Here is a 24,862-nt window from a genome sequence, read left to right on the forward strand (position 1 = left end):
TGAAGTCTCAGATAAAGGCTATCTCTTCAGGGAACCCACTCAACCCCTAACCAGGGCTCACTGAGCTTTCCAATGTTCCAAGTATTTCTTCCTTTTTTATACAAATACAGAGGGCCAACTTCTTTCTCCCCATCACTGTAGTTTTTACCCTCTTTCTTCTCACTCCCAAATGGGTGTTTACTCTGAATTAGAGGCCAATTAGTAAACCTTAGTGGTACTGAGGGAATATCTGAAAGGCAGTTGCAGTCAGGACAACACTTGTGACATCACAGAAATAGCTAGGGCTCTCCAGGATACAAGAGACATTTCAGGCCGTTCCTAATGATGATGTCACTGAGAGATGCCATGGCCTACCTGCTAAACAGCTTTCCTTACATTGAACAGATTTGACCATGCCTTTTCCAGGTGTGTTTCCTGTGACACAGTGGAAACCTTTACATACTCCATCTCTCCAATGCTAAGTACTTCTATTGTTTCATTAGTGGTTACATGCTCTGAATAGAGAAAGATAGGGGTTTGTTATGGGTACAACGGATCTAGGAAAATGGAGTGGAACAGATTCTTCCAGATAATAATTTTATTCACTGGTCCATTCCTGTGACATACTCTTCAATTTCCTAGGTTTTCTCTGTTTTTCAAAGGCAAGTATTTTCCCTACAGACCTTCAATTGATGAAATATTGTAATAATTTTTTTCTACATTTCTTGAGAGGGGACATTATATATATTCCTGAATGTGTACGCAAAAATTGTATTCCAATTCAATTATTTCAATGATTTTGCCAAAAAAGGGGACTAGGTACACAGTGAGTATGACAGGGTAAATATTGTGTACCTACTTCGAATAGTAAACTCCTAAATTCTTAATTTTTTTTCAACAAATTTCAGACATCAGTAAAGCAAAGGACCACATGGAGTATCGAATTTGTTCTCTTGACCTTTTTGATATCAGTACTACAGTATCAACCTTCCAGTGTCCCAGGTAAGATTTCAGGGTTTTGGATGCTTTTCCATGATTCATTCTTCAGGCCAAACAAAAGATTCAGGTGGATGGGCCGGGAGAGGAATGACTGATGTCCAGGGAACCCTCAACTTCAGTAGATTCATAAGAACAGGAGGGAGTCTCTTTTGCATTTTTATTTGTGAATTCTACCTTTTTGTTTCTTTTTTGCGGAGCTGGGGACCGAACCCAGGTTTTTGCGCTTACTAGGCAAGCGCTCTTCCCCTGAGCCAAATCCCCAACATGGATTCTACATTCTTGACCTAGTTGAACAGAATCCATGTTAAAATTCCACCTTACTTCCTCACTGCAAGAGCCATCTATGTGTGAATATATATATATATATATACATATATATATATATACATATATATATATATATATATATATGCCACCAAAACTAGATAATATTGATGAACCTAAGAAGTGCATTCTGCCAAGAACCAGATATAGATCTTTCCTTAGAAAAAATTCAGAAGTGAGTGCTAGTGGCAAACCAGTGAACTTAAAATGGACTTCTTGTTGGTAGATTTTGAAAAAGTATTACAAGAGGTGAAGGGGCTTTAACCACATATGAACATCAATGCTAATGAATCAGTGCTTTCTGGTACTAAACCAATATCAAAATAGGTACATGGACAGAACTATGGCTGGAACTGCATATGTGGCAGACTATGTCCTTCTTAAGCATCAATTGAAGGACAACCCTTTTGTTCTCCCTGGGTTAGACTCACAGGTCAATGGATCGTAAATGAGGTGTAAGGGGCATAATAGAACAAGAACAAAAACTTGGCTAGTGGTCTTATGGGCAGGAAATTGGGAAAGGAAATAACATTTGAATATAAATATAAAAATATCCAATTAATAATAAGGAATAAAATATGGTAAAAATAAAAAAATGAAAGAAATTAAAGAAAAGAGCACAACCAACTAATAACACCTATTGACTCAGAAATCTAAAAAATCATTGACAAGGAATGGTAGTCAGAGATATACTAGTGAAAAGATGGGGACAATGAAGTGTCTAATACGATCACTTCTCTATCCCAGATAACAGGGCCAGACAAAAACTGCACTAAATGAATGCAAATCATGGAGGAGTTTACTCTGAGCTGAAGACACAATACCCGTCTTTCCCTTCTTCCTTAGAAACTTTTTCTTCTGTGAGAAAAAGAATAAGAGTCATGTGCTCTCAGGTAAACAGCTATGCCCTTCCTAACTCACGGATTTTGTAAGAAATTAATGATATAAGCTCTCTGATGTCCAGGAACCATAACAAGCATGGAAATACAGATGCTTCTGAGAGGCTCACAACTCCTAATACCCATATGTGGAAGGCTCAGATCAAGACTATCTCTTCAGTGAATTCACTCAAACCCAACGCAGGACTCACCAAGCTTTCCCATAGACCATGTATTTCTTCCGTTTTTTTACAAAGACAGAAGGGCAGCTTCCTTTTCCCCATCTCTGATATCATCTTCCTCTTTGTTCTCCCTCCCAAATGGCTGTTTACTCTGAATTAGGAGCCAATTAGTAAACCCTAGGGGCACTGAAGGAATATCTGAAAGGCAGTTGCAGTCAGGACAACACTCGTGACATCACAAAAGAAGCTAGGTCTCTGCAGGATACAAGAGATTTTTCAGGGAGGGCCTAATGATGATAACACTGAGAATTGCAATGGCCTACCTGCTGAACTGCTGTATTTACATTGACCACATTCGAGGGTGACCTTTACAAGAGAGTCTACTGTGACACAGGAGAAACCTTTAAATACTACATCTCTCTAAATCTATAGAATTTTCTTTGTTCATTATTGGTTACATGCTCTGAATAGAGAAAGAAAGGGCCTTGGTATGGGTACAAAGGATCTAGGAACATGGAATGGAAGAGATTGTTCTGAATAATTATTTTATTCCCAGGTCCATTCCTGTGCCGTACAATTCAATTTCCTGGTATTTCTCTGTTTCCCAAGGGCCAGTATTTTCCCTATAGACCTTTAATTGAATGTATATTTTATTACATTTTCTTATTGTACATTCATTGATAGGGGACTTTATAATATTCCTTAATATGTACTCATAAATTCAGTTTTCCTTTTCAATTTTTTTGCAATGATTTTGTCAACAAAGGTGGCACAGCTATAGAATGAATATAACAGTGTAGATACTCTGTACCTACATCAAATGATAAGCTCCCAAATCCTTATTTTATCATAAATTATGAGACATCAGTAAAGCAAGGGACAACATGTGCCATAGAATGTGGTTCTGTAGTCCCATTATATGTCAGTTCTCTAATAACTACCATGCTGTTTTCCCAGTGCCAGACTTGAGGGTTTTGGATATTTTATCATGGTTTTACTTCAGACAATACATGAGATTCATTTGGATGGGCATGGAGAGTAATGGCTTCAGGTCCAGGGACACCTCAACATTACTAGTTTCATAAGAACAGGAGGGAGTCTATTTGGCATTGTCATTTGTGGATTCTAAATAATTGAGCTTGTTTGTTCCAAAGAATCAATGTCAAAATTATACCTAATCTCATTTGTAGGAGCCACCAAAATATATATGTGTATGAGTGTGTATATATATATATATATAATCTATTATATTATCATATGTATATATATTATCTATTATATTATCATATATATATATATATATATATATATATATATATATATATATATATATATATATATATATACACCAGCCACCAAAACTAGATAAGAGGGTTGAAGCTTTGAAGTGCATGCGGCCATTAACAGGATATAGTTGTTTCCTGAGAGACACAGGTAGAGCACGTCCAATACAGAAGTGAAAGCCAGTGGCAAACCAGTCAACTGAGAATGGACCTTTTGTTGTTAGATTTTGAGAAAGGATTACAAGAACTGAAGGGGGTTCAACACCATGAGAACAATAATGCCAACGAAACAGAAGTTTCAGGTTAAACCAATATTCAAAGAATGTATATGGACAGACCTAGTGCTCCAACTGTTTATGTAGGAGAGGATGGCCATGTTGGGCACCAAAGGAAGGAGAAGCCCTTTGGTTTCATTCCTAGGATTAACTCCCAGTTTATGGAAATGTCAAGGGGCAGTAAGGTTGGTTATAGAAGAATTGGATGGGGACTGCTTAGGGATCTTATGGACCGGAAACTAGAAAAGTACATAACATTTTTAATGAAAATATAGAAATATACAATTAAAGAAGCAAAAAAAATGTTAAAATGAGAGAAAATGAAAGAAGTTATTAAAAAAGAGAACTGCCTACTAATCACATGTATTGACCCAGAAATATAAAGAGTCACTGTCAATGAATGGTAGTCAGAGTAATACTAATTCAAAGATTGAGACGATGAAGTCTCAACTAGAAACACTTCTCTCTCCCAGATATTAGTGTCAGACACAATGTGCAGACGGTAATTTCTTCATCCCACACATAACTGTTGCCTTTTATTTTGATGTTGAAAAATAAATCGAGGTTTGGATTCGAGAAGCATCACTGATCATAGTATTCTGCTAATGCAGTTTATCCAAGATTCTTAAGAATTCAACTGCCAACAGATCCCGGAACATATAATTTACTTATTTCTAAGCAAAATTAGCACTTTAAAGTGTATTTCACGGCTGTGTCATTTTGGTAAATAGAACTCCTAGGTACTAAGCTATAGTATTTATTTAATTTACTGTTGAAAAGTATTCTTCTTTTATTTGTGCGAGTGTTTGCTGTCATGTATATATGTGTACCTTGTGTGTACCTTGTCCCTTCAGAAGCTAGGAGAAGAGAATGAGTTCCTGCCATTGAATTGGAGATGGCTGTGAGCTGTCATGGGGTACTAGGAACTGAGCAAGTTCCTCTCAAAGATCAGCAGGTTTCCTGAGTTCCTGAGCCATTCCTCCAACCCTATTTTAACTTTAACCAAGTGTATTCATCACCACTAGAAAGTTAAGAACCTACAATCAGTCCCCTTGTACTGCTCTCTTTTTGCACTCCCTAGAGACAAACATTTGTAATTATCCATCCCATTTGACTCCATAACTGTAAATGTTTTGATTATTCAGTATTAAACATTATCAATGAGCTGACAATTAGCTTTCAAATAAAAAAATTATGCCAGCAAAAATCAGCAAAAGTTTTTGGTATGGCATCTCCACAATCTCCATTCTGAATTTTTCAGATTCATTCCTGCCCCCCAGCCCTAACCCCTCTTCTTGCCACACAGTGGCTGCTCTTCTATTTTCATGTCACATGTGGTGTTCACTCCCATGCCCTCCTGGCTTAACAGCTTATTTTATCCCTTTCGTGGTCCCCTTCCCAGTTTCATTAAACACACACTGAACCTAGGTTCCCCATTGAGAGGAGGCAGGCAGAATTTGAATGAGGACTATAACAGGATTTCAGAATGAAGGTAAACTGGACTGCACACTGGCTTCTTCACGTTTTTCTTAAAAATTTGCAATTATATTTCAAGAAAGTATAACTTTATTTTCTATCGCATTAAATATGTAATAATAAAGAAACTGACTGACAGAATCTATTCGCCAATCTCACTGTATGGAAGTCTATAAATGAGAAGTCTATGACAGAAAACAAACTACATTGATATAGAGACACTGATCTTACACAGTCAGCACAGGAAACAAATGTGTCCCATTTTTTACCAAACAGCACAAAAGTAATAAGAAGCACACATGTGGTGAATATGAAGCAGCTTTACCTGACCCTGCTTTCTTTCTTTCTTTCTAACGGTACTAGGGACTGAAATCTCCATCCTGTGCCTGATTGTGCCTGCCTGCTGTCACCTGGCCCTGCCCTTTGTTTCCCTTTAGTTTAGAATTATAAAAAGTATATTCAATGAACAGTGATGTTTCCTAAATTCTCATGTCAGGATCACTGCTTCCCTGCAAGGGTTCACCCGAGGCCCCTATGCATACAGCATTCTGCTCACGCATGCTGCTCCAGTCCTCGCATGCAACTTTCTCTACCCAGCACCCCACAGTCACATACTTTTCAAAACACAAATCTGACATAATGGTGACATTTTGATATAGATCAAAACATTAACTCAGGCTTAGAGAGATGGTTCAGCAGTTAAAAACACTGACTGCTCTTCAAGAGGTCCTGAGTTCAAATCCCAGCAATCACATGGTGGCTCACAACCATCTGTAAGGGGATCTGATGCCCTCTTCTGCTTTGTCTGAAGACAGCTACAATGTAGTCATATACATGAAATAAATATAAAAATCTTAAAAATTATTAACTATATATCTATGCTATCCAAAGAGAACTTTAGGCCAATAAAAATATAAAGAGCTAATGTAGTCTAACATCCTTACTTTAATAATCTTCTGTGGACTTCTCTGTCTGAATGGCCTAGTTGTTGTACAGCTGGGATTGGATACAGACAGCTACATTCCCAGTTCTTGGCTTAATGTTTTCAAGATCTAATCACCACATTTACCTTTACTAAATCATCTGTGTAAGGATCTTTTCTTTTAATTTAAAATTCAGCATCTCATAGTCCTGTAAGTCTAATATACCAGTAAAATCATAAAATATTATATTATATATAAAATATATTATATACAACATATAACATATATATTTTTTCTCCCACTCTGATTGGGTTGGTACTCACTTCTAACAAATGTCCCACTGCATTTACTACACAGCAGAAAAACAAGATAAGGTGTTTTGGGGCTAGATTGGCATCTGGGATAATTGTTTTGTAATCATATTAGTTAACTAGACCTGTGTCAGTACTGCTGTATGACCTAACTGCAGATATATCTAAGATAAGTGTGAATATTCCATACATGCTTTTTGAGGGTATACAATTTATTCCCAGAGGAAAGTGTTTTCTCCTGCATTCTTATCAAAGAGACCCCAGTCCATCTTGAGATCCCAGATGAGGGCATAGCAGGAACTGATGATACAAAAGAAGACCGCATGTAAGAGAACACCATGGTGTCAGAGTGACCTCATTGTGGAGAAAGAGGAGAGAAAAGCAAAAGGAAAGAAAAAATTACTAGATTGAATTATAGTTCCTTAGTAAAGGTAGATTCTTCATAACACCAGAAAGAAATCAAACTGTTAAAATAAACATCCTTAAAAGAATCATTATGAAACATTGGTTAATAAGAAATATGACTTCTTTGATGTGCCATTACAATCATTGAACTAACCATAAACAAAATTATACAAATGTTTACTAGGGGTCTGCAACATTTCAGTGTACTCTTTGGATGTCTAAACATGAAATTTAAACTTCTAATACTAGGTGACAGCTTAGGGTAAAAGATTGGGAGAAAAAAACAATGCAGAACCACAGGAAGATCCTGCACCACTTTCTCTCCAAGAGCATCTGGGGTGTTTTTTTACTTTAGAGCCTCCTTCACACACTGGATCATCAATGCTTAGCCTTCAGGAGCACAGAGGACTCCAGAGAAAGCGCTGAGAACACAACAGAGGATGTGATGAGGCAGTTACTTGCCCTTTATGTTTATGGAGCTGAGCTTCCCTCAAGCTACAGAGATACATGACATTCCCTCCACCCCTCCCCCAACTGAGGCATCACCCATACAAAGGCTAATCTGTCTTTATGCTGGAAACTTTTGGCTTTATTCTGAGAACACAATAAAGCACATCAAATCAGAATAAAAATAATTTGTAAACATAGTTATACAATTTGAACTTTTTGGTTTTGAGTGCCATTTGTTCTCTGAAATCATCCTCTGGTAACTTCTTGAGTCCCCATGATGTTCTCCAGTTACAAGATATGGCTAGATATCCAATAAACTGGTTTTGCGTTACCAGGAAAAATAATGATCACATCATCTAACCTAAAAAAGTTTTAAATTTTGGTCAGTTTCTCATACTGTCTCATGCATTCTCCACAATTTGTCCTATTAAACAAGTATTTACAGATCATTTTAAAGTTATTAATGAGTTGAGTATGGAATGATACCAGGGTAACTGATAATTTGCTGAGTAACAGACGTTTGCTACATAAGTGAAGCTGAGTTCAAATGAACTACAAAGAGCTGCAAAAACATCAAGGAGAATGGGAGTTTCCCACAGAAGGAAATGGACGCCCGCAGCATTTGTGATATTTCTAGAAAAAGAAATATACAATAGTGCGAATGCTAGGAGGATAAAGTGATGTCATTCAAGGTTGAAGACATTTTTGAAAAGGTTTAAGGTATAAAAGTGTGTTATGTTTAAAAAATTGTTGTTGGGATTGGGGATTTAGCTCAGCGGTAGAACACTTGACTAGGAAGTGCAAGGCCCTGGGTTCGGTCTCCAGCTCCGAAAAAAAAAAATGTTGTTTATATAGGGTTTATAAGACATAAGACAACACACAAGATAGTTTGTAACCATTTGAAATAACATTAGAAGAGACATAGGCCTTGATTTCTGAATACCTTCTTGGACCTTAGGATCATTATTTTAGTCAAATAAATGCTCACACATTTATTGACACCAGAATTGCACAGTCAGAAAGAACTGATACCTTGCAGGTCTAGAACAACTGGATTCAGTATGTCTTATCTCATAAGATACATAACTGTTTGCTGACACAATCATTATTAAATGGTAAGGCATATAAACTTACACCTAGGTATATGTTAAAATAATAGACACTCACAATTTATCACTTCTTCCTGGTGTAAACTGTGTTGTTCTCTACCCTTCCCAGGTTGCATACATTCAATCTGCATGACACTGTGTATTGCTGCTCCACTGCACATCTTCTTTCAACTCCACATGCAACAGTCAGTGGCAAAAACTGGGTCTGATGGAAAAATTTATATCAAAGAAATCAAGAAACACTACAACCCAGTGTTCTCAATCTATACTCCCACACCAGAGCTGGTTTATTAAATAAATATACACCAGCATATCACTTACTTAGCGTTTTTTTAGACAGTTAGTAGGAGGTAAAGGCATGTGATCCTAATTGGATCTATCAAAAAAAGGAGAAAATAGAGGAAGATGAGGAAGAAGGAAAAAGGAGGGAGAGGAGGAAGAAAAGAAAGAACAGAACAGAAAGTCTCTGTTTGTATAGGAAACAATCTTCAGGTTTAAATTATAATCACTGTGGTTATTTGAATAGGTTTGGCCCAACAGACTGAAACCTGGGTCCAAAGAGAGTGGCACTATTAAGAGGTGTGTCCTTGGTGGAAGAGACAGGCCTTTAGGTCTAATATGTTCATTCCAGGCCCAGTGTAATATACAGTTTCCTTATGTTCCTAGTGTATCAAGGTGTAGAACTCTCAGCTCCTTCTCAGTGTCAGTCTGACTGTACTCTGTCATGCTTCACACCATGAAAATGGATTAAACTTCTGAAACTGTAAGCCAGCCCCAATTAAATGTTTTCCTTTATGAGAATTGCTGTGATGATATTGTTTCTTCACAGAAATAAAGTCCTGAAAAGTCATAAGAATTTTCTTCAGAAGCATATTGGTCTAAATATTTATATTAGAACACTGAATTTGAATTCTATGTGTCTAACACATAATTTGTTATCTAGGTATGTTTGAATTTTTTCAGAGGTCAGCTAAGTAGTAGGTATTACCAGCTTCATGGGTCATTAAAACCCGCTCACAATTTATCTACCAAGGTTTGCAAAAATAAAGCAATTTCAGGAATGGAATGAAATCCAGTCTTCAATATTTAAAAAAAAAGATGAATATAGAGATTAAAAGACAAGATATTTGATGATAAATTATAAACCTTTAAAATGAAATGTGTATGTTAAGTCATGTAATCCACACATTTTATTTCATTTCTCATAATGGAAATATAATAAAAATAATAATAATAATAATAATAATAATAATAAATTAACCAGCTTACTAGTAAGTGAGGACTTGCACAGAATAACAGGCATATATTCAGTAAGTCACACGCTGGTGTTAGTCTAGTGAGCATAAGTAGTATCAAGTCTTATTACTGAAAGCAGATGCTCTTTATTAGTTACTGAAGAAATAAATATAAATTGTTGTCAGAAGAAAGTAAATTAATACTGAAACAAAACACAGTATACTAATCTTCCTGTATTTCTATAATTTTGCCTTGTCTTTATAATACAATTTTTAAGATGGTGTTAGCAGCTTCCTGTTTCTAAGCCCATTTATTCTATGACACTTGTAGGAGAAACACATGTAGATGTACTGGCTTTTAAATATCTTCACAGACTATTCCAGAGTAGGTAATATTTACCTCAGTATCCAATGATGCACCCATGCTACATTTTGGTCTCATTTTTTATCTTCCCTATTTCCCTAATAAAGAATATTCCTCCTTTAAGTCCTGCTCCTTCTTTGGTATTGAGAGGATGTCCTGGAAGGATGCGACCACCACTTTAGTCAAGCAATTACACCTTATTCTTCCTTGGGTTACCCTGCTAGTCCACTTCAGTAATGGTAAGAATCACAGTAAATCAAATCATTGCTATTCTACCAGAGGAGTCTCTCTGTTACACATATGCCAAATTTGAAGCATAATATATGGAACTAATTTATAGAACTGACATCTATTGAGTTTAAAATAAATATAAATTTCATAAGAGCTGCGGACCCATAGCCATGATAGGAATGAAAGTGAAATAAGAAGGGAGAGAAGTGAAAGGTAGGAAACCAGAGCACCAAATAGCAATCCATCTCTTTTTGAGGGGTGCTTAAAGGGTCTGCATGTGAAGGGTGTCTAGTCTCTCAAAAGTCACCCACTCTGATAATAAACACTTTTCAACCCAAATTTAGATGAAAAGTAAAATGGGGCAGACATTGTTTTCAAAGTCCAAGCTTTGGAGTAAGCTGAATTATGCATAAGGTTTTCACCTAAAAAAAAAATTGGATTTTGTCCTATAGTCCCCCAGATCAAACTACTGATTTTTGAGATTACTACTGTTCTCTGAGAAATAGACAGAAAATCTGCAACATATAATAATGTAAATCTGTATGAACTCAGAGGAAATTATAGCCTGTATTCTGACTAGTTATAGGCTGCTTGACATTCTCATAATGACAGGCAGCAATAGTGGGCACAGCTCCAGCGGTCATGAGTTCATGACTTCCAGCAGCTGGTTCTCCCCAGTGCAAAAGCTATGATTTGTGGTCGTCTAAGTGCATGAAATCCACTTGGACTGACCATATTCTCAATGCCCATTAGTTACAGGACACAACTTTCTCATCTGTCAGAAGTATGGGTGTTCTGTCACTGGTCATCAGTAAGTTTATGTGCACATATGATTGCACATGGTACTCCTTAGGTTATGACAATTTTCATCTTGGAGTATGAAAAGCAGCCATTCTCAGTTTTATTCACAGTTAAAGATAATACAATCCTAGAGACAGGAGGTAAAAAAAATAAATGGTTTAGATTTGAGTTGGAATCCAGACTCTGTCTCTTCCCAAACTTATGTTTACAGGAGACTTGTACACTTACGTAATTGGAAATAAAATGGGGCTAACCAGTACTAAGAATAAAAGAGGAAAAGGGAAATAGCAATTCTATTTACACACTTTTGTACCTCACAGAATGCTTCCCTGATCCCCTTTGACATTTAAAGTGAAAAGGAATTCTTGGAGTATGGAGTACCATTAAAATATGTCTACGATAATTCCGGGAAATTATGTTAAACCATACATAGAGGCTAAGGGAGCAGTACTGTGGTAGAGCAATGCTCTGCCTGTGTGAGATCTGGACTTGACCTTCACATCAATAAAAACACAGCTGGTGGGGATGTGGATAATGGGAACATTCCTCCATTGCTGTTGGTAGTGCCATTTGGAGGTTTCTCAGAAAAATGGGAATAGTTCTAACTCAAGACATAGCTATACCACTCCTGAGCATATAAACAAAAGATTCTCCACCATCCCACAAACACTTGCTCAATTTTATTCATGATAGTCAGAAGCTAAAAGAACCTAGATGACCCTCAGCTGAGGCATGGATACAGAAGATGTGGTACATCTACAGAATGGAATACTATTCAATTATTGGAAAAAAAAGACATCATGAATTTTGCTGGCAAATGGGCGGAGAGTATCATCCTGATTGATGTATCCCAATCCCAAAACGACATGCCTGGTATGTATTCACTAATAAATGATATTAGCCATAAAATACAGGATACTCATGGTACATTCCACAAACCCAAAGAAGTTAAACAAGAAGGAAGGCACAATGGAGAATGCTTGAAACTAACATAGAGGGGGAATAAAAATGTCATTACAGTCAAATGGAGGGAGGGAACTGGGTGGAAGAGGGGATGAGAAGGGAAATGGGTGGAATTCAGGAACAGGTGTGGGGAGGAGAAGGAGGGATTGCCAAAAAGACAGGAGAATGAGTGGAAAACTGCAATTGACAGGGGTAGGCGTGAGCAACTCTAAGATGAGAAAGACCTGGGATAAGGGTGGTCCCCAAGATCAATAGAAGCATCCTTAGCTGTTACTCACAGCATTGGGGATATGGTACCCAAAGAGGCCACCTCCTGTAGCCAAGGCAGGAACCTCAGTGGAACAACAGAGACACCATCCCATCCAAGAAACTTGACCCAAAATCTTTCCTGTCTTCAAGAAATGCAGGGACAGGGGATGGATCAAAGACTTATAGAATGGCCAACCAATAACTGGCCCAACTAGAGATGCATCCCATGGGCAAACACTAATCCCTAACACCATTCATGATGCTCTGTTATGCTTACAGACAGGAATCTAGCATGGCTGTCGCCAGAGAGGCTCCAACGAGCAGCTGACTCAGACATATGTAGGTACCCACAGACAAACAGCAGGCAGAACTTGAGGACTCTTATGTAAGAATTAGAAGGAAGGATTTGGTGACCAAGAGGGGACTGGCACACCATAAAAAGACCAACAGAAGCAATTAACTTGGAACTTTGAAGCTCCCACAGACTGAACCACCAATGAAAGAACATACACAGGTTAGACCTTGGCCTCCCTGCACAAATGCAGCCTGGATTTCATATCAGTCCTGAATAACTTGGGGTGGGTGTTCCCAAAAGCTGTAGCCTGCATGAGGGATATTTTCTAACAGGGCTCCCATGTCTGGTTTCAGGGGCAGTGGATATGCCTAGCCTTTTAGACACTTGACGTGTAAGGGTAGGGGGAAATCCAGGAGGAACCCTAATTGTCAGAGGAAAAGGGATGGGGGAATTCAGAGAAGGAATGTGGGAGGGGTGATGAGGAGGTGGCAGTGGGCAGGATGTAAAGTGTATTAAGTTAAAAAAATAATAATAAATGGGAAAAACATATATATATATATATATATATATATATATAATTCTAAATATAATATAATTCTAAAACTAGGAAAAGAATGCAAAGAAATTAAAAGAGGCAAAACAACCTAGAAACGAATAGTAAGGCATGGGGAATCTTCTTACCAAATTGAGATTTAATACACATTTTCCAGTATTGGCAAAAAAGAAACACAAAGGGAGAATCTGGGAATGGGCCCCACTGCCCCCAAAATGCCTAATTGATTTTTAAAGCGGACATTCAATAGAGCAGAGACAGCTCTTTGCAATAACAGTAGTGTTACTCAAAACTGACAGTCAGAGATCTAACAGAAACTTTGACTATTTCAGAACTTACATGGGAATTCAATCAAAATAGATTATGGACTTACCTGTAAAACAAGAAAATAGGACACCAATAAAAATGTTAAGACCGAGAAAGAAAAAAAAAAGAAAAAAAAAAGAAAAAAAAAGAAAGAAAAGAAAAGAAAAGAAAAGAAATCTTAAGAACAAGGCCTTGGTAAAGAGTCATTCATACAAGGAAATATTGATAAATTAAACTTTGCCTGTTAAAGGCCACGTTAGGAGAAAAGCTGCAGCAGAAGCTTCTTTCTGTAGCCCTGGCCAACCTGGAATTCTCTGTAGACCAGAATGATTTGAAACTCAGGGATACACCTGCTTTTGCTTCCCTAGCGCTGGGATTGAAGGCATGGGACTCCACAGCATGTCTCGGGTAATATTTATTTATAAAAACTTCCAGATTTTAAAAACTACCAGATGAATTCTACCTAATATGTAAAGAACTCAACAAATTAAAAAAACTAAGATGAAATTCAACAAAGGGTGGATTAAAAATATACAATGATAACTCCTTAAAAAACAAGAAATTCCAAAGGAAATGACTAAATTCCAAATTAATCATCTAGCAGAGTGGCACCTGTGCTTACAAATTGCCCTGCAGAGTGACAGATGAGAACTGAAGCAACCTCTGATCTACTGAAGTTCGCCAGAAGTGTGCTAAAAACAAGACAAAGCTTCTTTCTGGGATTGGGTCAGTGTTTAGATGGCTGGTTGTTCTTCTAGAGGAACCAGGTTTAATTCCCAGCATCCATATGGTTGTTCACAGCTACCTAGAACTCCAGTTCCAGAAGGTTCCTTATCCTCTTCTGACCTCTAAGGACATCAGGCTCACACATGGTGCAGACATACATCCAAGCTCAACGTTCACATTCATAAAAATATTAAAGGAAGAGAGAGACATTCTCTGGTATTTCACTTGTGTTTTCTACATGCTTGTGTCACACCACGGAGCTCAACCAACCCAACTCAGAAACAGGAGTCTTACACAGAAGGTAAATCTTACAGGTAGCAAAAGACGGGTATTTCACATTTATAAACCTATAATATAGATGAGTGCCTCTTTCAGGGTAGCACAGTTCATAAGGGAGCAAAGTAAGCCAGGCCCACTCTGTCTATTATCCCAAGACCATGTTTCAGCTCTTGACACATGAGGACTTTTCACTCAAATGCTTCTTTAAAATTCTTTCTTGCAGAGGACTTGGTTAAATTGAAAGAGGAAGGTAATTAAGCCTTACTGTAGGCAATGCAAAATTAGGTGGGAGATTAGAAAAAAAACAATTAGAATCTTTTGAGTTGTGTTTGTTTGAGGAGGAAGACTTGGGTGGGGAGGTGTTTGAGACAGGGTCTTGGTGTGTAGATTTGGCTGTCCTCAAACTCAAAATCCTCCTGACTCAGGCTCTCAAGTGCTGGGATTACTGAGCTATGCACCCACACCCAGCTGTGAAGTTCTTGATATAGGAAACAGAATAGTGTGTGTGTAAGTGTCAGGGACAAGAAGAACCACCCAGCAGTTTCTACACTTTGTATCACTTTACTTTGCTTTAGTTTTTCTGTACCAGAGATTAAATATGTTGAGTAGGTGATAATATTTCACTTTATTTGGTAAGTGTTGATTCCCCTGTGTAAACAGGTAAAAAATTTGCCTTTAAAGAATATATGCTCTAGGATATCCTTCAAAGCCATTAAAAATATGTACTAAGCACTGAGAAGCCTGCCTGACTCAAATGCAAATGCTATGTGTCAGTAAAATACTAGGTGATGATAAATTTTTTCTTTTCTTTTCCACTAAATAGAACAGAAGCACTATTTTACTGTACAAAACAAATTTTCTTTCAACGTTTCAATGAAAACCATATACTGCATACTATTCAGAGTATCACTGAAGACTCCACAGCATAGCTGAGTATAAGGATATGCTTAGCATGCTCAAGACTTTGTTGTAAATCCCCAACATGTGTATGTGAAATGTGTGGACATTTTTTGTCCACTGGATTCTAAGAGGTATATAGATGACATGTCTTATTTATTAGCACAATAGCCAACTTCCTAATTTTTCCAATACTACCTTTAAAATGTATTTTATTGGGGCTAGACTGATGGCTCGATGTTAAGAACAATGTCTTTTCTTCCAGAGGATCCGGGTTTATTTCCTAGGACTCACATGGCAGCTTACAACTGTCTGCAAATCCAGGAATATATATATATATATATATATATATATATATATATATATATATATATATGTTCTTCTGGAACTTGATATATATATATATATATATATACATATATATATATATATCTCACACAAACTCACACACACATGTATGTATGTATCTCCCTCCCCACTTAAAATGGAGGTGAACACAGACTGCACAAAGTTGTCTTCTCATATCACATGCAGATAACAGCAAGCACAGAGCCCCCATTACATATACGTTAGAAATGAAATAAAAATGTACAAAGATCATAATGCTAGGCAAATTAAACATACTAGCTAAATCATTTCCAACTTGAAATAGCATTAATGTCTCTATTTTCCCCTTATTCAGAGATAATGTATTCCCTTGCAGAGGGAGGACTTACTTTCATATTGGAGCTGACTCCACACTGCCTGAACCAATGCTGTGGCTGTTAGTGTGACTGGCAAGTTCCTGGCTTGGCACTCAGTGGATGTGGTGATTAGGACAAGGAAGCAGGAAATGGGTATATCTTCTGATAAACACACCTGCATTATTCTTGCTCACTGACTTCTGTGCTTTCTCAAACACAGCTCTGTAACATAGAATGAAACCACAACACCCTATCTGATTGGTTCTCTATTGTTTACCTAGATTTTAACACTGTGACATTGGGTAGTACTCAGGGCATTTGGCAAGCTTACAAAGAATATTAGTACAACAGAAATGATCACAAGTCCTTTAAGTGAATTCTAGCACTGTTATCCATTTGGTAGTGTGGATTTTGAAGTTCAATCTTTTATGCATATTCATTCCCTTGGTTGCTCTACTTCCTAACTGGGGGGCTTGGGCAAATATCTTAACCACTGCTTTAATTCCCTTCCCTATAAAATGAAAGTCAAGTGTTTGTCTCTCTCAAAGACTTTCTCCTTGATTTGCTTAGCTAAGTTTCTTTAACCTCTCCAGGCCACAGTCCTAGCTCTTGTAATTTGTACATGGGGTCTATGTCACCTAGTCCTAACAAGCATCTTTCTAAGTAAGTCTAGACTGTGCAAACCCAACATTCATCGGAGCACTTACACCTGTCTTCAGCAAGAATCTGCCAGGTTGGCTTAGACAGGGTCTATAATCCAATGTTTCCTTTTAGGAATTTCCTTTCCTTAACTGCTTGGCTATAAGCCCTCATTTCTTTGTTACTATTGTAAGTCGAGTTGCAAACACAGAAGAATAATAATCACTTTTCCACAATTGCAATGTTTCTCAATAAAACGCAACCTTTAGACCTGCCTAGCTCTGCTTTTCGTATCCAGGGCTGCTATTAGTACATGTAAATACTTCCAGTAATGTCTAGCCATGGGCACAGTCTGTCTTCTGTGGGCCAGAGGACAATGTTATTGGTCTTTGATCAGGGACATCCATCTTCATTTACCCCCTGAGATAGGGCCTCTCTTACCCTTAAATTTCCCAAGTAGGGCTGGTTGGCCTACTCCTCCAGGTGATGGAATTATCCTTTGTCAGGCTACCATGTGATGTTTCATGTCCTGCAGCTGCTAAATCTACTGTAAACTTGTTACATGCTTTCATTTTCTTACTGTAGAATGCCATAATCATGTCTTAGCTTTCCCCTAGTTCTCTTCCTATTCTAGTTATGGAAAGGGATTTACTAGATCGAAATATATATATTTTGGTTTTTCGAGACAGGGTTTCTCTGTGTCAAACTCGCTCTGTAGACCTTGCTGGCCTCCATCTCAGAGATGTGTCTGCCTCTGCCACTTAAGTGCTGGGACTAAAGGCATGAACTACCACACCTGCATAGAAGACATATTTTTCAAAATAATAACTGCCTGAGAATAAATAATCACCACCCTGTAACTTTACTGGCAGTGACATCATCACCCAGCAGATATTATCTTAACTTCCATTATTCTGCTACTAGTGAATGGAAACACTGCTAATGTGTTTATTCTGCAAAATTATGGTTAAGACCTTGCCAATTAAGGAGTCAATTTGGAATGTTTTCCATGTAGAGGTCTGGCTGCAGCTGAAATATCGTTCCTTTCAGCTCTCCATTCCCAAGGCAAGAGTGTTCTTTGCCTCACTGATGCTGGGTTTGGTGATTGCTTTTGCATTAGGCAGGGCAGGCTTCCTTTGGTCCTGCTGTGGGATTTCTTAGACAGCAAGAAAAGATGCTTTAAAAGTATTTGTGCCTTAGGACTTGCTTTCCTCAGTGCCACACGTGGAGATTCCCTTCCCAAGGCTTGCTTCATGGGGTGGGGCTCTAGAATTAACACCCATGAAACAACCCCACTCCCAATTGAAAGGTAAGAGCTAAGCACAAATAAAACAGGGCAGAAGCAGTTCTACTGGATGAGTTCAACCTACTCCAGTGAATTTCCAGCTGACCCAAAGTGTTTCCAGCAAGAACAATTTACAATTATTTAATTTACAAAATTTTGGGTGCATTTATATGTGGCAACAACAGCTGATGAGTATTCTTACTATGGTGAACTATAAAAGACTTTGAAGAGACTCGTATATAGTCTTGTCTGCTCCCAAAATACGATATAGTAGAAATGAGGCCTTATTGTCTATTTGTCTGCTCATTTCTTCTGCCTTTTCTTTTCCAGCTAAAATATGTCAATGTAATAAATTCATTGGTTTTCACTGATAGCATCAATATGAAGTCATATGTACAGATTAAAATGAAAATTTAGAATTCTACCAAGTCTCAACTTTCTCTCTAATCAGATATTGTTGTATAAGTTAAACTCAAATAACAATCACTTTGCTTCCTTCAAGACTCAAAAATCTTACAACTTCTGAACAATAAAATATTATAGATACTTTACAATCTTTAAACTATTTTGTAGGAGTATTACAAAGCTATATAACTTATATTTAAATTGCTGTTTTTTTGTGGTTGTTTTGTTTAGTTTATTTTGTTTTTTGTTTTTTTTGTTTTTCTTTTTGTTTTTATTTTTTGAGACAGGGTTTCTCTGTATAGCCTTGATTATCCTGACCACGCCTAGAACTCACAAAGATCAGTGTGCCTCTGCCTCCCAAGTGTGGGAATTAAAGGTATGTGCCACCACTATCCAGTTGAAATGTTGTTTTTATTATAAGAACAATTAAGAAAATCAATGTGACAAGAGAAAAGAATCAAAGCAAAATTTAGGTGTCAACACAGTTGTTACTTTTTACAAGTCTTCAGTGAAGAAGAAGATAAAGGTTTAAATTTTTTCAAAGCTATAGTTAATATTATATAGAGACATAATTTATGTATACATGATTTATATGTAAAAAACAACTATACTTTTTTTTAAAAATCAGCATAATAACAGCAGAAAAATGGCAATTACTAATTAGGAAAATCCGAGTATATTTATATTTTAGTTTCCTGGTATCCACAGGTATTTAGCCAATTTTTTGAGACAGATTGTAAATCAGTTCCTTCCCATGTGAGGGCATTACAAAAGAGTGTAATAACTTCCAAAAGAGATAATGTTTTGAGCTACTTTCAATAGTAAGGCAAAAATGAGAACATTTATCCAAATGAGTTTTTTTTTTTGCTAATACCACATATATCTTTTAACGTTAATAGAACAAAGATTTACCTAGAAAATTAAAAGCCAAAATTACCATTTTTATTATAGTATGAGCAGATTAAAATGTGGATGAGAAGTCTATTATTCAGGGCAGCAAAAGAGGAGCAACTGGCTGAACCCCAGAGAAGCAGCACTTCAGGACTATGTGTGCTTATTCAGAATAATAAAGCAGCTACTTCTGCAGAGGTCCAGACTGGAGCCGAGAAAACCTCTCTGAGAGCATCAGCCTTCAGAGTGCACAAAGATACCCAGACAAGAACTGGGCACCAATAACATGGATATGAGTGAGCTCTACATAGGGTCTCCTTCAAAAATGTAATAGCTAATCCTACCTCAACCTAAGAAGTCTGAGGAAACATGACATGTAATTCCCCCACACTCACCTGCCAACAATCCCTATTATGTATGTGAAAAGGAAGGTTCTAATTCCACTAGGATATTATGTGAATTACAAAACGTCAGAAGTTGGAGTTGGGGATTTAGCTCAGTGGTAGACTGCTTGCTTAGCAAGCACAAGACCTGGTTTCAGTCTTCAGCTCTGAAAAAAATAAGCTACAAATGCCATACAATCTAATGAAATACTCTCTCCTTACAATTTGCTAGAATCAATAGTGTTACATCTTTCTTCTCCTATATTTCCCAAATACCGTTCTTTCCAAAGCAAAGAAATCTTAAGGAAATGAGAACCTAATTAAAATAATTCCCACATTTTTCAATCCAAATTTCCAAGAAAACACTTGGAGTTGTTTCAAATGTGATAATGAATGAAATATGAATCTTTGAACAGAGATTGGCTGCTAGCTGAATTCTTTTGTCTCCAAAAATCAATGACAGCAAATAACTTATTTCAAATACGTTTCTTTTTTAATGTAACAAAAGAGGTCAAATAAATATTATCATGATTAATCTTTCTTTTTTTTATTAACTTGAGTATTTCTTATATACATTTCGAGTGTTATTCCCTTTCCCGTTTTCCGGGCAAACATCCCCCTCCCCCCTCCCTTTCCTTAAGGGTGTTCCCCTCCCAACCCTCCCCCCATTGCCGCCCTCCTCCCATAGTCTAGTTCACTGGGGGTTCAGTCTTAGCAGGACCCAGGGCTTCCCCTTCCACTGGTGCTCTTACTAGGATATTCATTGCTACCTATGGGGTCAGAGTCCAGGGTCAGTCCATGTATAGTCTTTAGGTAGTGGCTTAGTCCCTGGAAGCTCTGGTTGCTTGGCATTGTTGTACTTTTGGGGTCTCGAGCCCCTTCAAGCTCTTCCAGTTCTTTCTCTGATCCCTTCATCGGGGGTCCTATTCTCAGTTCAGTGGTTTGCTGCTGGCATTCGCCTCTGTATTTGCTGTATTCTGGCTGTGTCTCTCAGGAGCGATCTACATCCGGCTCCTGTCGGTCTGCACTTCTTTGCTTCATCCATCTTGTCTAATTGGGTGGCTGTATATGTATGGGCCACATGCGGGGCAGGCTCTGAATGGGTGTTCCTTCAGTCTCTGTTTTAATCTTTGCCTCTCTCTTCCCTGCCAAGGGTATTCTTTTTCCTCATTTAAAGAAGGAGTGAAGCATTCACATTTTGATCATCCGTCTTGAGTTTCGTTTGTTCTAGGGATCTAGGGTAATTCAAGCATTTGGGCTAATAGCCACTTATCAATGAGTGCATACCATGTATGTCTTTCTGTGATTGGTTTAGTTCACTCAGGATGATATTTTCCAGTTCCAACCATTTGCCTACGAATTTCATAAACTCGTTGTTTTTGATAGCTGAGTAATATTCCATTGTGTAGATGTACCACATTTTCTGTATCCATTCCTCTGTTGAAGGGCATCTGGGTTCTTTCCATTTTCTGGCTATTATAAATAAGGCTCTGATGAACATAGTGGAGCACGTGTCTCTTTTATATGTTGAGGCATCATTTGGGTATATGCCCAAGAGAGGTATAGCTGGATCCTCAGGCAGTTCAATGTCCAATTTTCTGAGGAACCTCCAGACTGATTTCCAGAATGGTTTTACCAGTCTGCAATCCCACCAACAATGGAGGAGTGTTCCTCTTTCTACACATCCTCGCCAGCATCTGCTGTCACCTGAGTTTTTGATCTTAGCCAATCGCACTGGTGTGAGGTGAAATCTCAGGGTTGTTTTGATTTGCATTTCCCTTATGACTAAAGATGTTGAACATTTCTTTAGGTGTTTCTCAGCCATTCGGCATTCCTCAGCTGTGAATTCTTTGTTTAGCTCTGAACCCCATTTTTTAATAGGGTTATTTGTTTCCCTGCGGTCTAACTTCTTGAGTTCTTTGTATATTTTGGATATAAGGGCTCTATCTGTTGTAGGATTGGTAAAGATCTTTTCCCAATCTGTTGGTTGCCGTTTTGTCCTAACCACAGTGTCCCTTGCCTTACAGAAGCTTTGCAGTTTTATGAGATCCCATTTGTCGATTCTTGATCTTAGAGCATAAGCCATTGGTGTTTTGTTCAGGAAATTTTTTCCAGTGCCCATGTGTTCCAGATGTTTCCCTAGTTTTTCTTCTATTAGTTTGAGTGTGTCTGGTTTGATGTGGAGGTCCTTGATCCACTTGGACTTAAGCTTTGTACAGGGTGATAAGCATGGATCGATCTGCATTCTTCTACATGTTGCCCTCCAGTTGAACCAGCACCATTTGCTGAAAATGCTATCTTTTTTCCATTGGATGGTTTTGGCTCCTTTGTCAAAAGTCAAGTGACCATAGGTGTGTGGATTCATTTCTGGGTCTTCAATTCTATTCCATTGGTCTATCTGTCTGTCTCTGTACCAATACAATGCAGTTTTTATCACTATTGCTCTGTAATACTGCTTGAGTTCAGGGATAGTGATTCCCCCTGAAGTCCTTTTATTGTTGAGGATAGCTTTAGCTATCCTGGGTTTTTTGTTATTCCAGATGAATTTGCAAATTGTTCTGTCTAACTCTTTGAAGAATTGGATTGGTATTTTGATGGGGATTGCATTGAATATGTAGATTGCTTTTGGTAAAATGGCCATTTTTACCATATTAATCCTGCCAATCTATGAGCATGGGAGATCTTTCCATCTTCTGAGGTCTTCTTCAATTTCTTTCCTCAGTGTCTTGAAGTTCTTATTGTACAGATCTTTTACTTGCTTGGTTAAAGTCACACCGAGGTACTTTATATTATTTGGGTCTATTATGAAGGGTGTCGTTTCCCTAATTTCTTTCTCGGCTTGTTTCTCTTTTGTATAGAGGAAGGCAACTGATTTATTTGAGTTAATTTTATACCCAGCCACTTTGCTGAAGTTGTTTATCAGCTTTAGTAGTTCTCTGGTGGAACTTTTGGGATCACTTAAATATACTATCATGTCATCTGCAAATAGTGATATTTTGACCTCTTCTTTTCCGATCTGTATCCCTTTGATCTCCTTTTGTTGCCTGATTGCTCTGGCTAGAACTTCAAGAACTATATTGAATAAGTAGGGAGAGAGTGGGCAGCCTTGTCTAGTCCCTGATTTTAGTGGGATTGCTTCAATTTTCTCTCCATTTAGTTTAATATTAGCAACTGGTTGGATTTTATGGCTTTTACTATGTTTAGGTATGGGACTTGAATTCCTATTCTTTCCAGGACTTTTATCATGAAGGGGTGTTGAATTTTGTCAAATGCTTTCTCAGCATCTAATGAAATGACCATGTGGTTCTGTTCTTTCAGTTTGTTTATATAATGGATCACGTTGATGGTTTTCTGTATATTAAACCATCCCTGCATGCCTGGGATGAAGCCTACTTGATCATGGTGGATGATTGTTTTGATGTGCTCTTGGATTCAGTTTGCCAGAATTTTATTGAGTATTTTAGCACTGATATTCATAAGGGAAATTGGTCTGAAGTTCTCTTTCTTTGTTGGGTCTTTGTGTGGCTTCGGTATAAGAGTAATTGTGGCTTCATAGAAGGAATTCGGGAGTGCTCCATCTGTTTCAATTTTGTGGATTAGTTTGGATAATATTGGTATGAGGTCCTCTATGAAGGTTTGATAGAATTCTGCACTAAAATCGTCTGGACCTGGACTCTTTTTGGTTGGGAGACCTTTAATGACTGCTTCTATTTCCTTAGGAGTTATGGGGTTGTTTAACTGGTTTATCTGTTCCTGATTTAACTTTGGTACATGGTATTTGTCTAGGAAATTGTCCATTTCCTGTCGATTTCCTAGTTTTGTTGAATATAGGCTTTTATAGTAAGATATGATGATATTTTTTAATTTTTCTCTGAATCTGTAGGTATGTCTCCCTTTTTATTTCTAATTGTGTTAATTTGGACACACTCTATGGGTCCTCTCGTTAGTCTGGCTAAGGGTTTATCTAACTTGTTGATTTTCTCAAAGAACCATTTTGGTTCTGTTGATTCTTTCTATGGTCTTTTTTGTTTCCACTTGGTTGATTTCAGCTGTGAGTTTGATTATTTCCTGCCTTCTACTCCTCCTGGGTGTATTTGCTTCTTTTTGCTATAGAGCTTTTAGGTGTGCTGTCAAGCTGCTGACATATGCTCTTTCCTGTTTCTTTCTGCAGGCTCACAGCGCTATGAGTTTTCCTCTTAGCACAGCTTTCATTGTGTCCCAAAAGTTTGGGTATGTTGTACCTTCATTTTCATTAAATTCCAGAAAGTTTTTAATTTCTTTCTATTTTTTCTTCCTTGGCTACGTTATCATTGAGTAGAGCATTGTTCAATTTCCACGTATATGTGGGCATTATTCCCTTATTGTTATTGAAGACCAGTTTTAGGCTGTGGTGGTCTGATAGCACGCATGGGATTATTTCTATCTTTCTGTACCAGTTGAGGCCCGTTTTTTGACCAACTATATGGTCAATTTTGGAGAAAGTACAATGAGGAGCTGAGAAGAAGGTATATCCTTTTGCTTTAGAATAAAATGTTCTATAAATATCCGTTAAGTCCATTAGGCTCATGACTTCTCTTAGTCTGTCTGCATCTCTGTTTAATTTCTGTTTCCATGATCTGTCCATTGATGAGAGTGGGGTGTTGAAATCTCCCACTATTATTGTGTGAGGTGCAATGTGTGTTTTGAGCTTTAGTAAGGTTTCATTTACGTATGTAGGTGCCCTTGTATTTGGGGCATAGATATTTAGGATTGAGAGTTCATCTGTTGGATTTTTCCTTTGATGAATATGAAGTGTCCTTCCTTATCTTTTTTGATGACTTTTTATTGAAAATTGATTTTATTTGATATTAGAATGGCTACTCCAGCTTGCTTCTTCTGACCATTTGCTTGGAAAGTTGTTTTCCAGCCTTTCACTCTGAGGTAGTGTCTGTCTTTCTCTCTGAGGTGTGTTTCCTGTAGGCAGCAGAATGCAGGGTCCTAGTTGCATATCCAGTTTGTTAATCAATGTCTTTTTATTGGGGAGTTGAGGCCATTGATGTTGAGAGATATTAAGGAATAGTGATTATTGCTTCCTCTTATATTC

The 24,862-nt window shown here is 37.6% G+C and overlaps 1 long non-coding RNA gene across 1 annotated transcript; it reads left to right on the forward strand.

Annotated features, from left to right (window-relative positions):
- The first annotated feature begins 320 nt into the window (after positions 1 to 320).
- LOC134484615 (uncharacterized) lies at positions 321 to 2,124 on the forward strand. Its single transcript, XR_010062129.1, has 3 exons — positions 321 to 405; positions 888 to 981; positions 2,050 to 2,124. It is a non-coding gene; the product is annotated as an uncharacterized LOC134484615 (long non-coding RNA).
- Positions 2,125 to 24,862: the final 22,738 nt, after the last annotated feature.

Source organism: Rattus norvegicus, assembly GCF_036323735.1.
Source record: "Rattus norvegicus strain BN/NHsdMcwi chromosome Y unlocalized genomic scaffold, GRCr8 chrY_unlocalized_19, whole genome shotgun sequence".
NCBI lineage: Eukaryota > Metazoa > Chordata > Mammalia > Rodentia > Muridae > Rattus > Rattus norvegicus.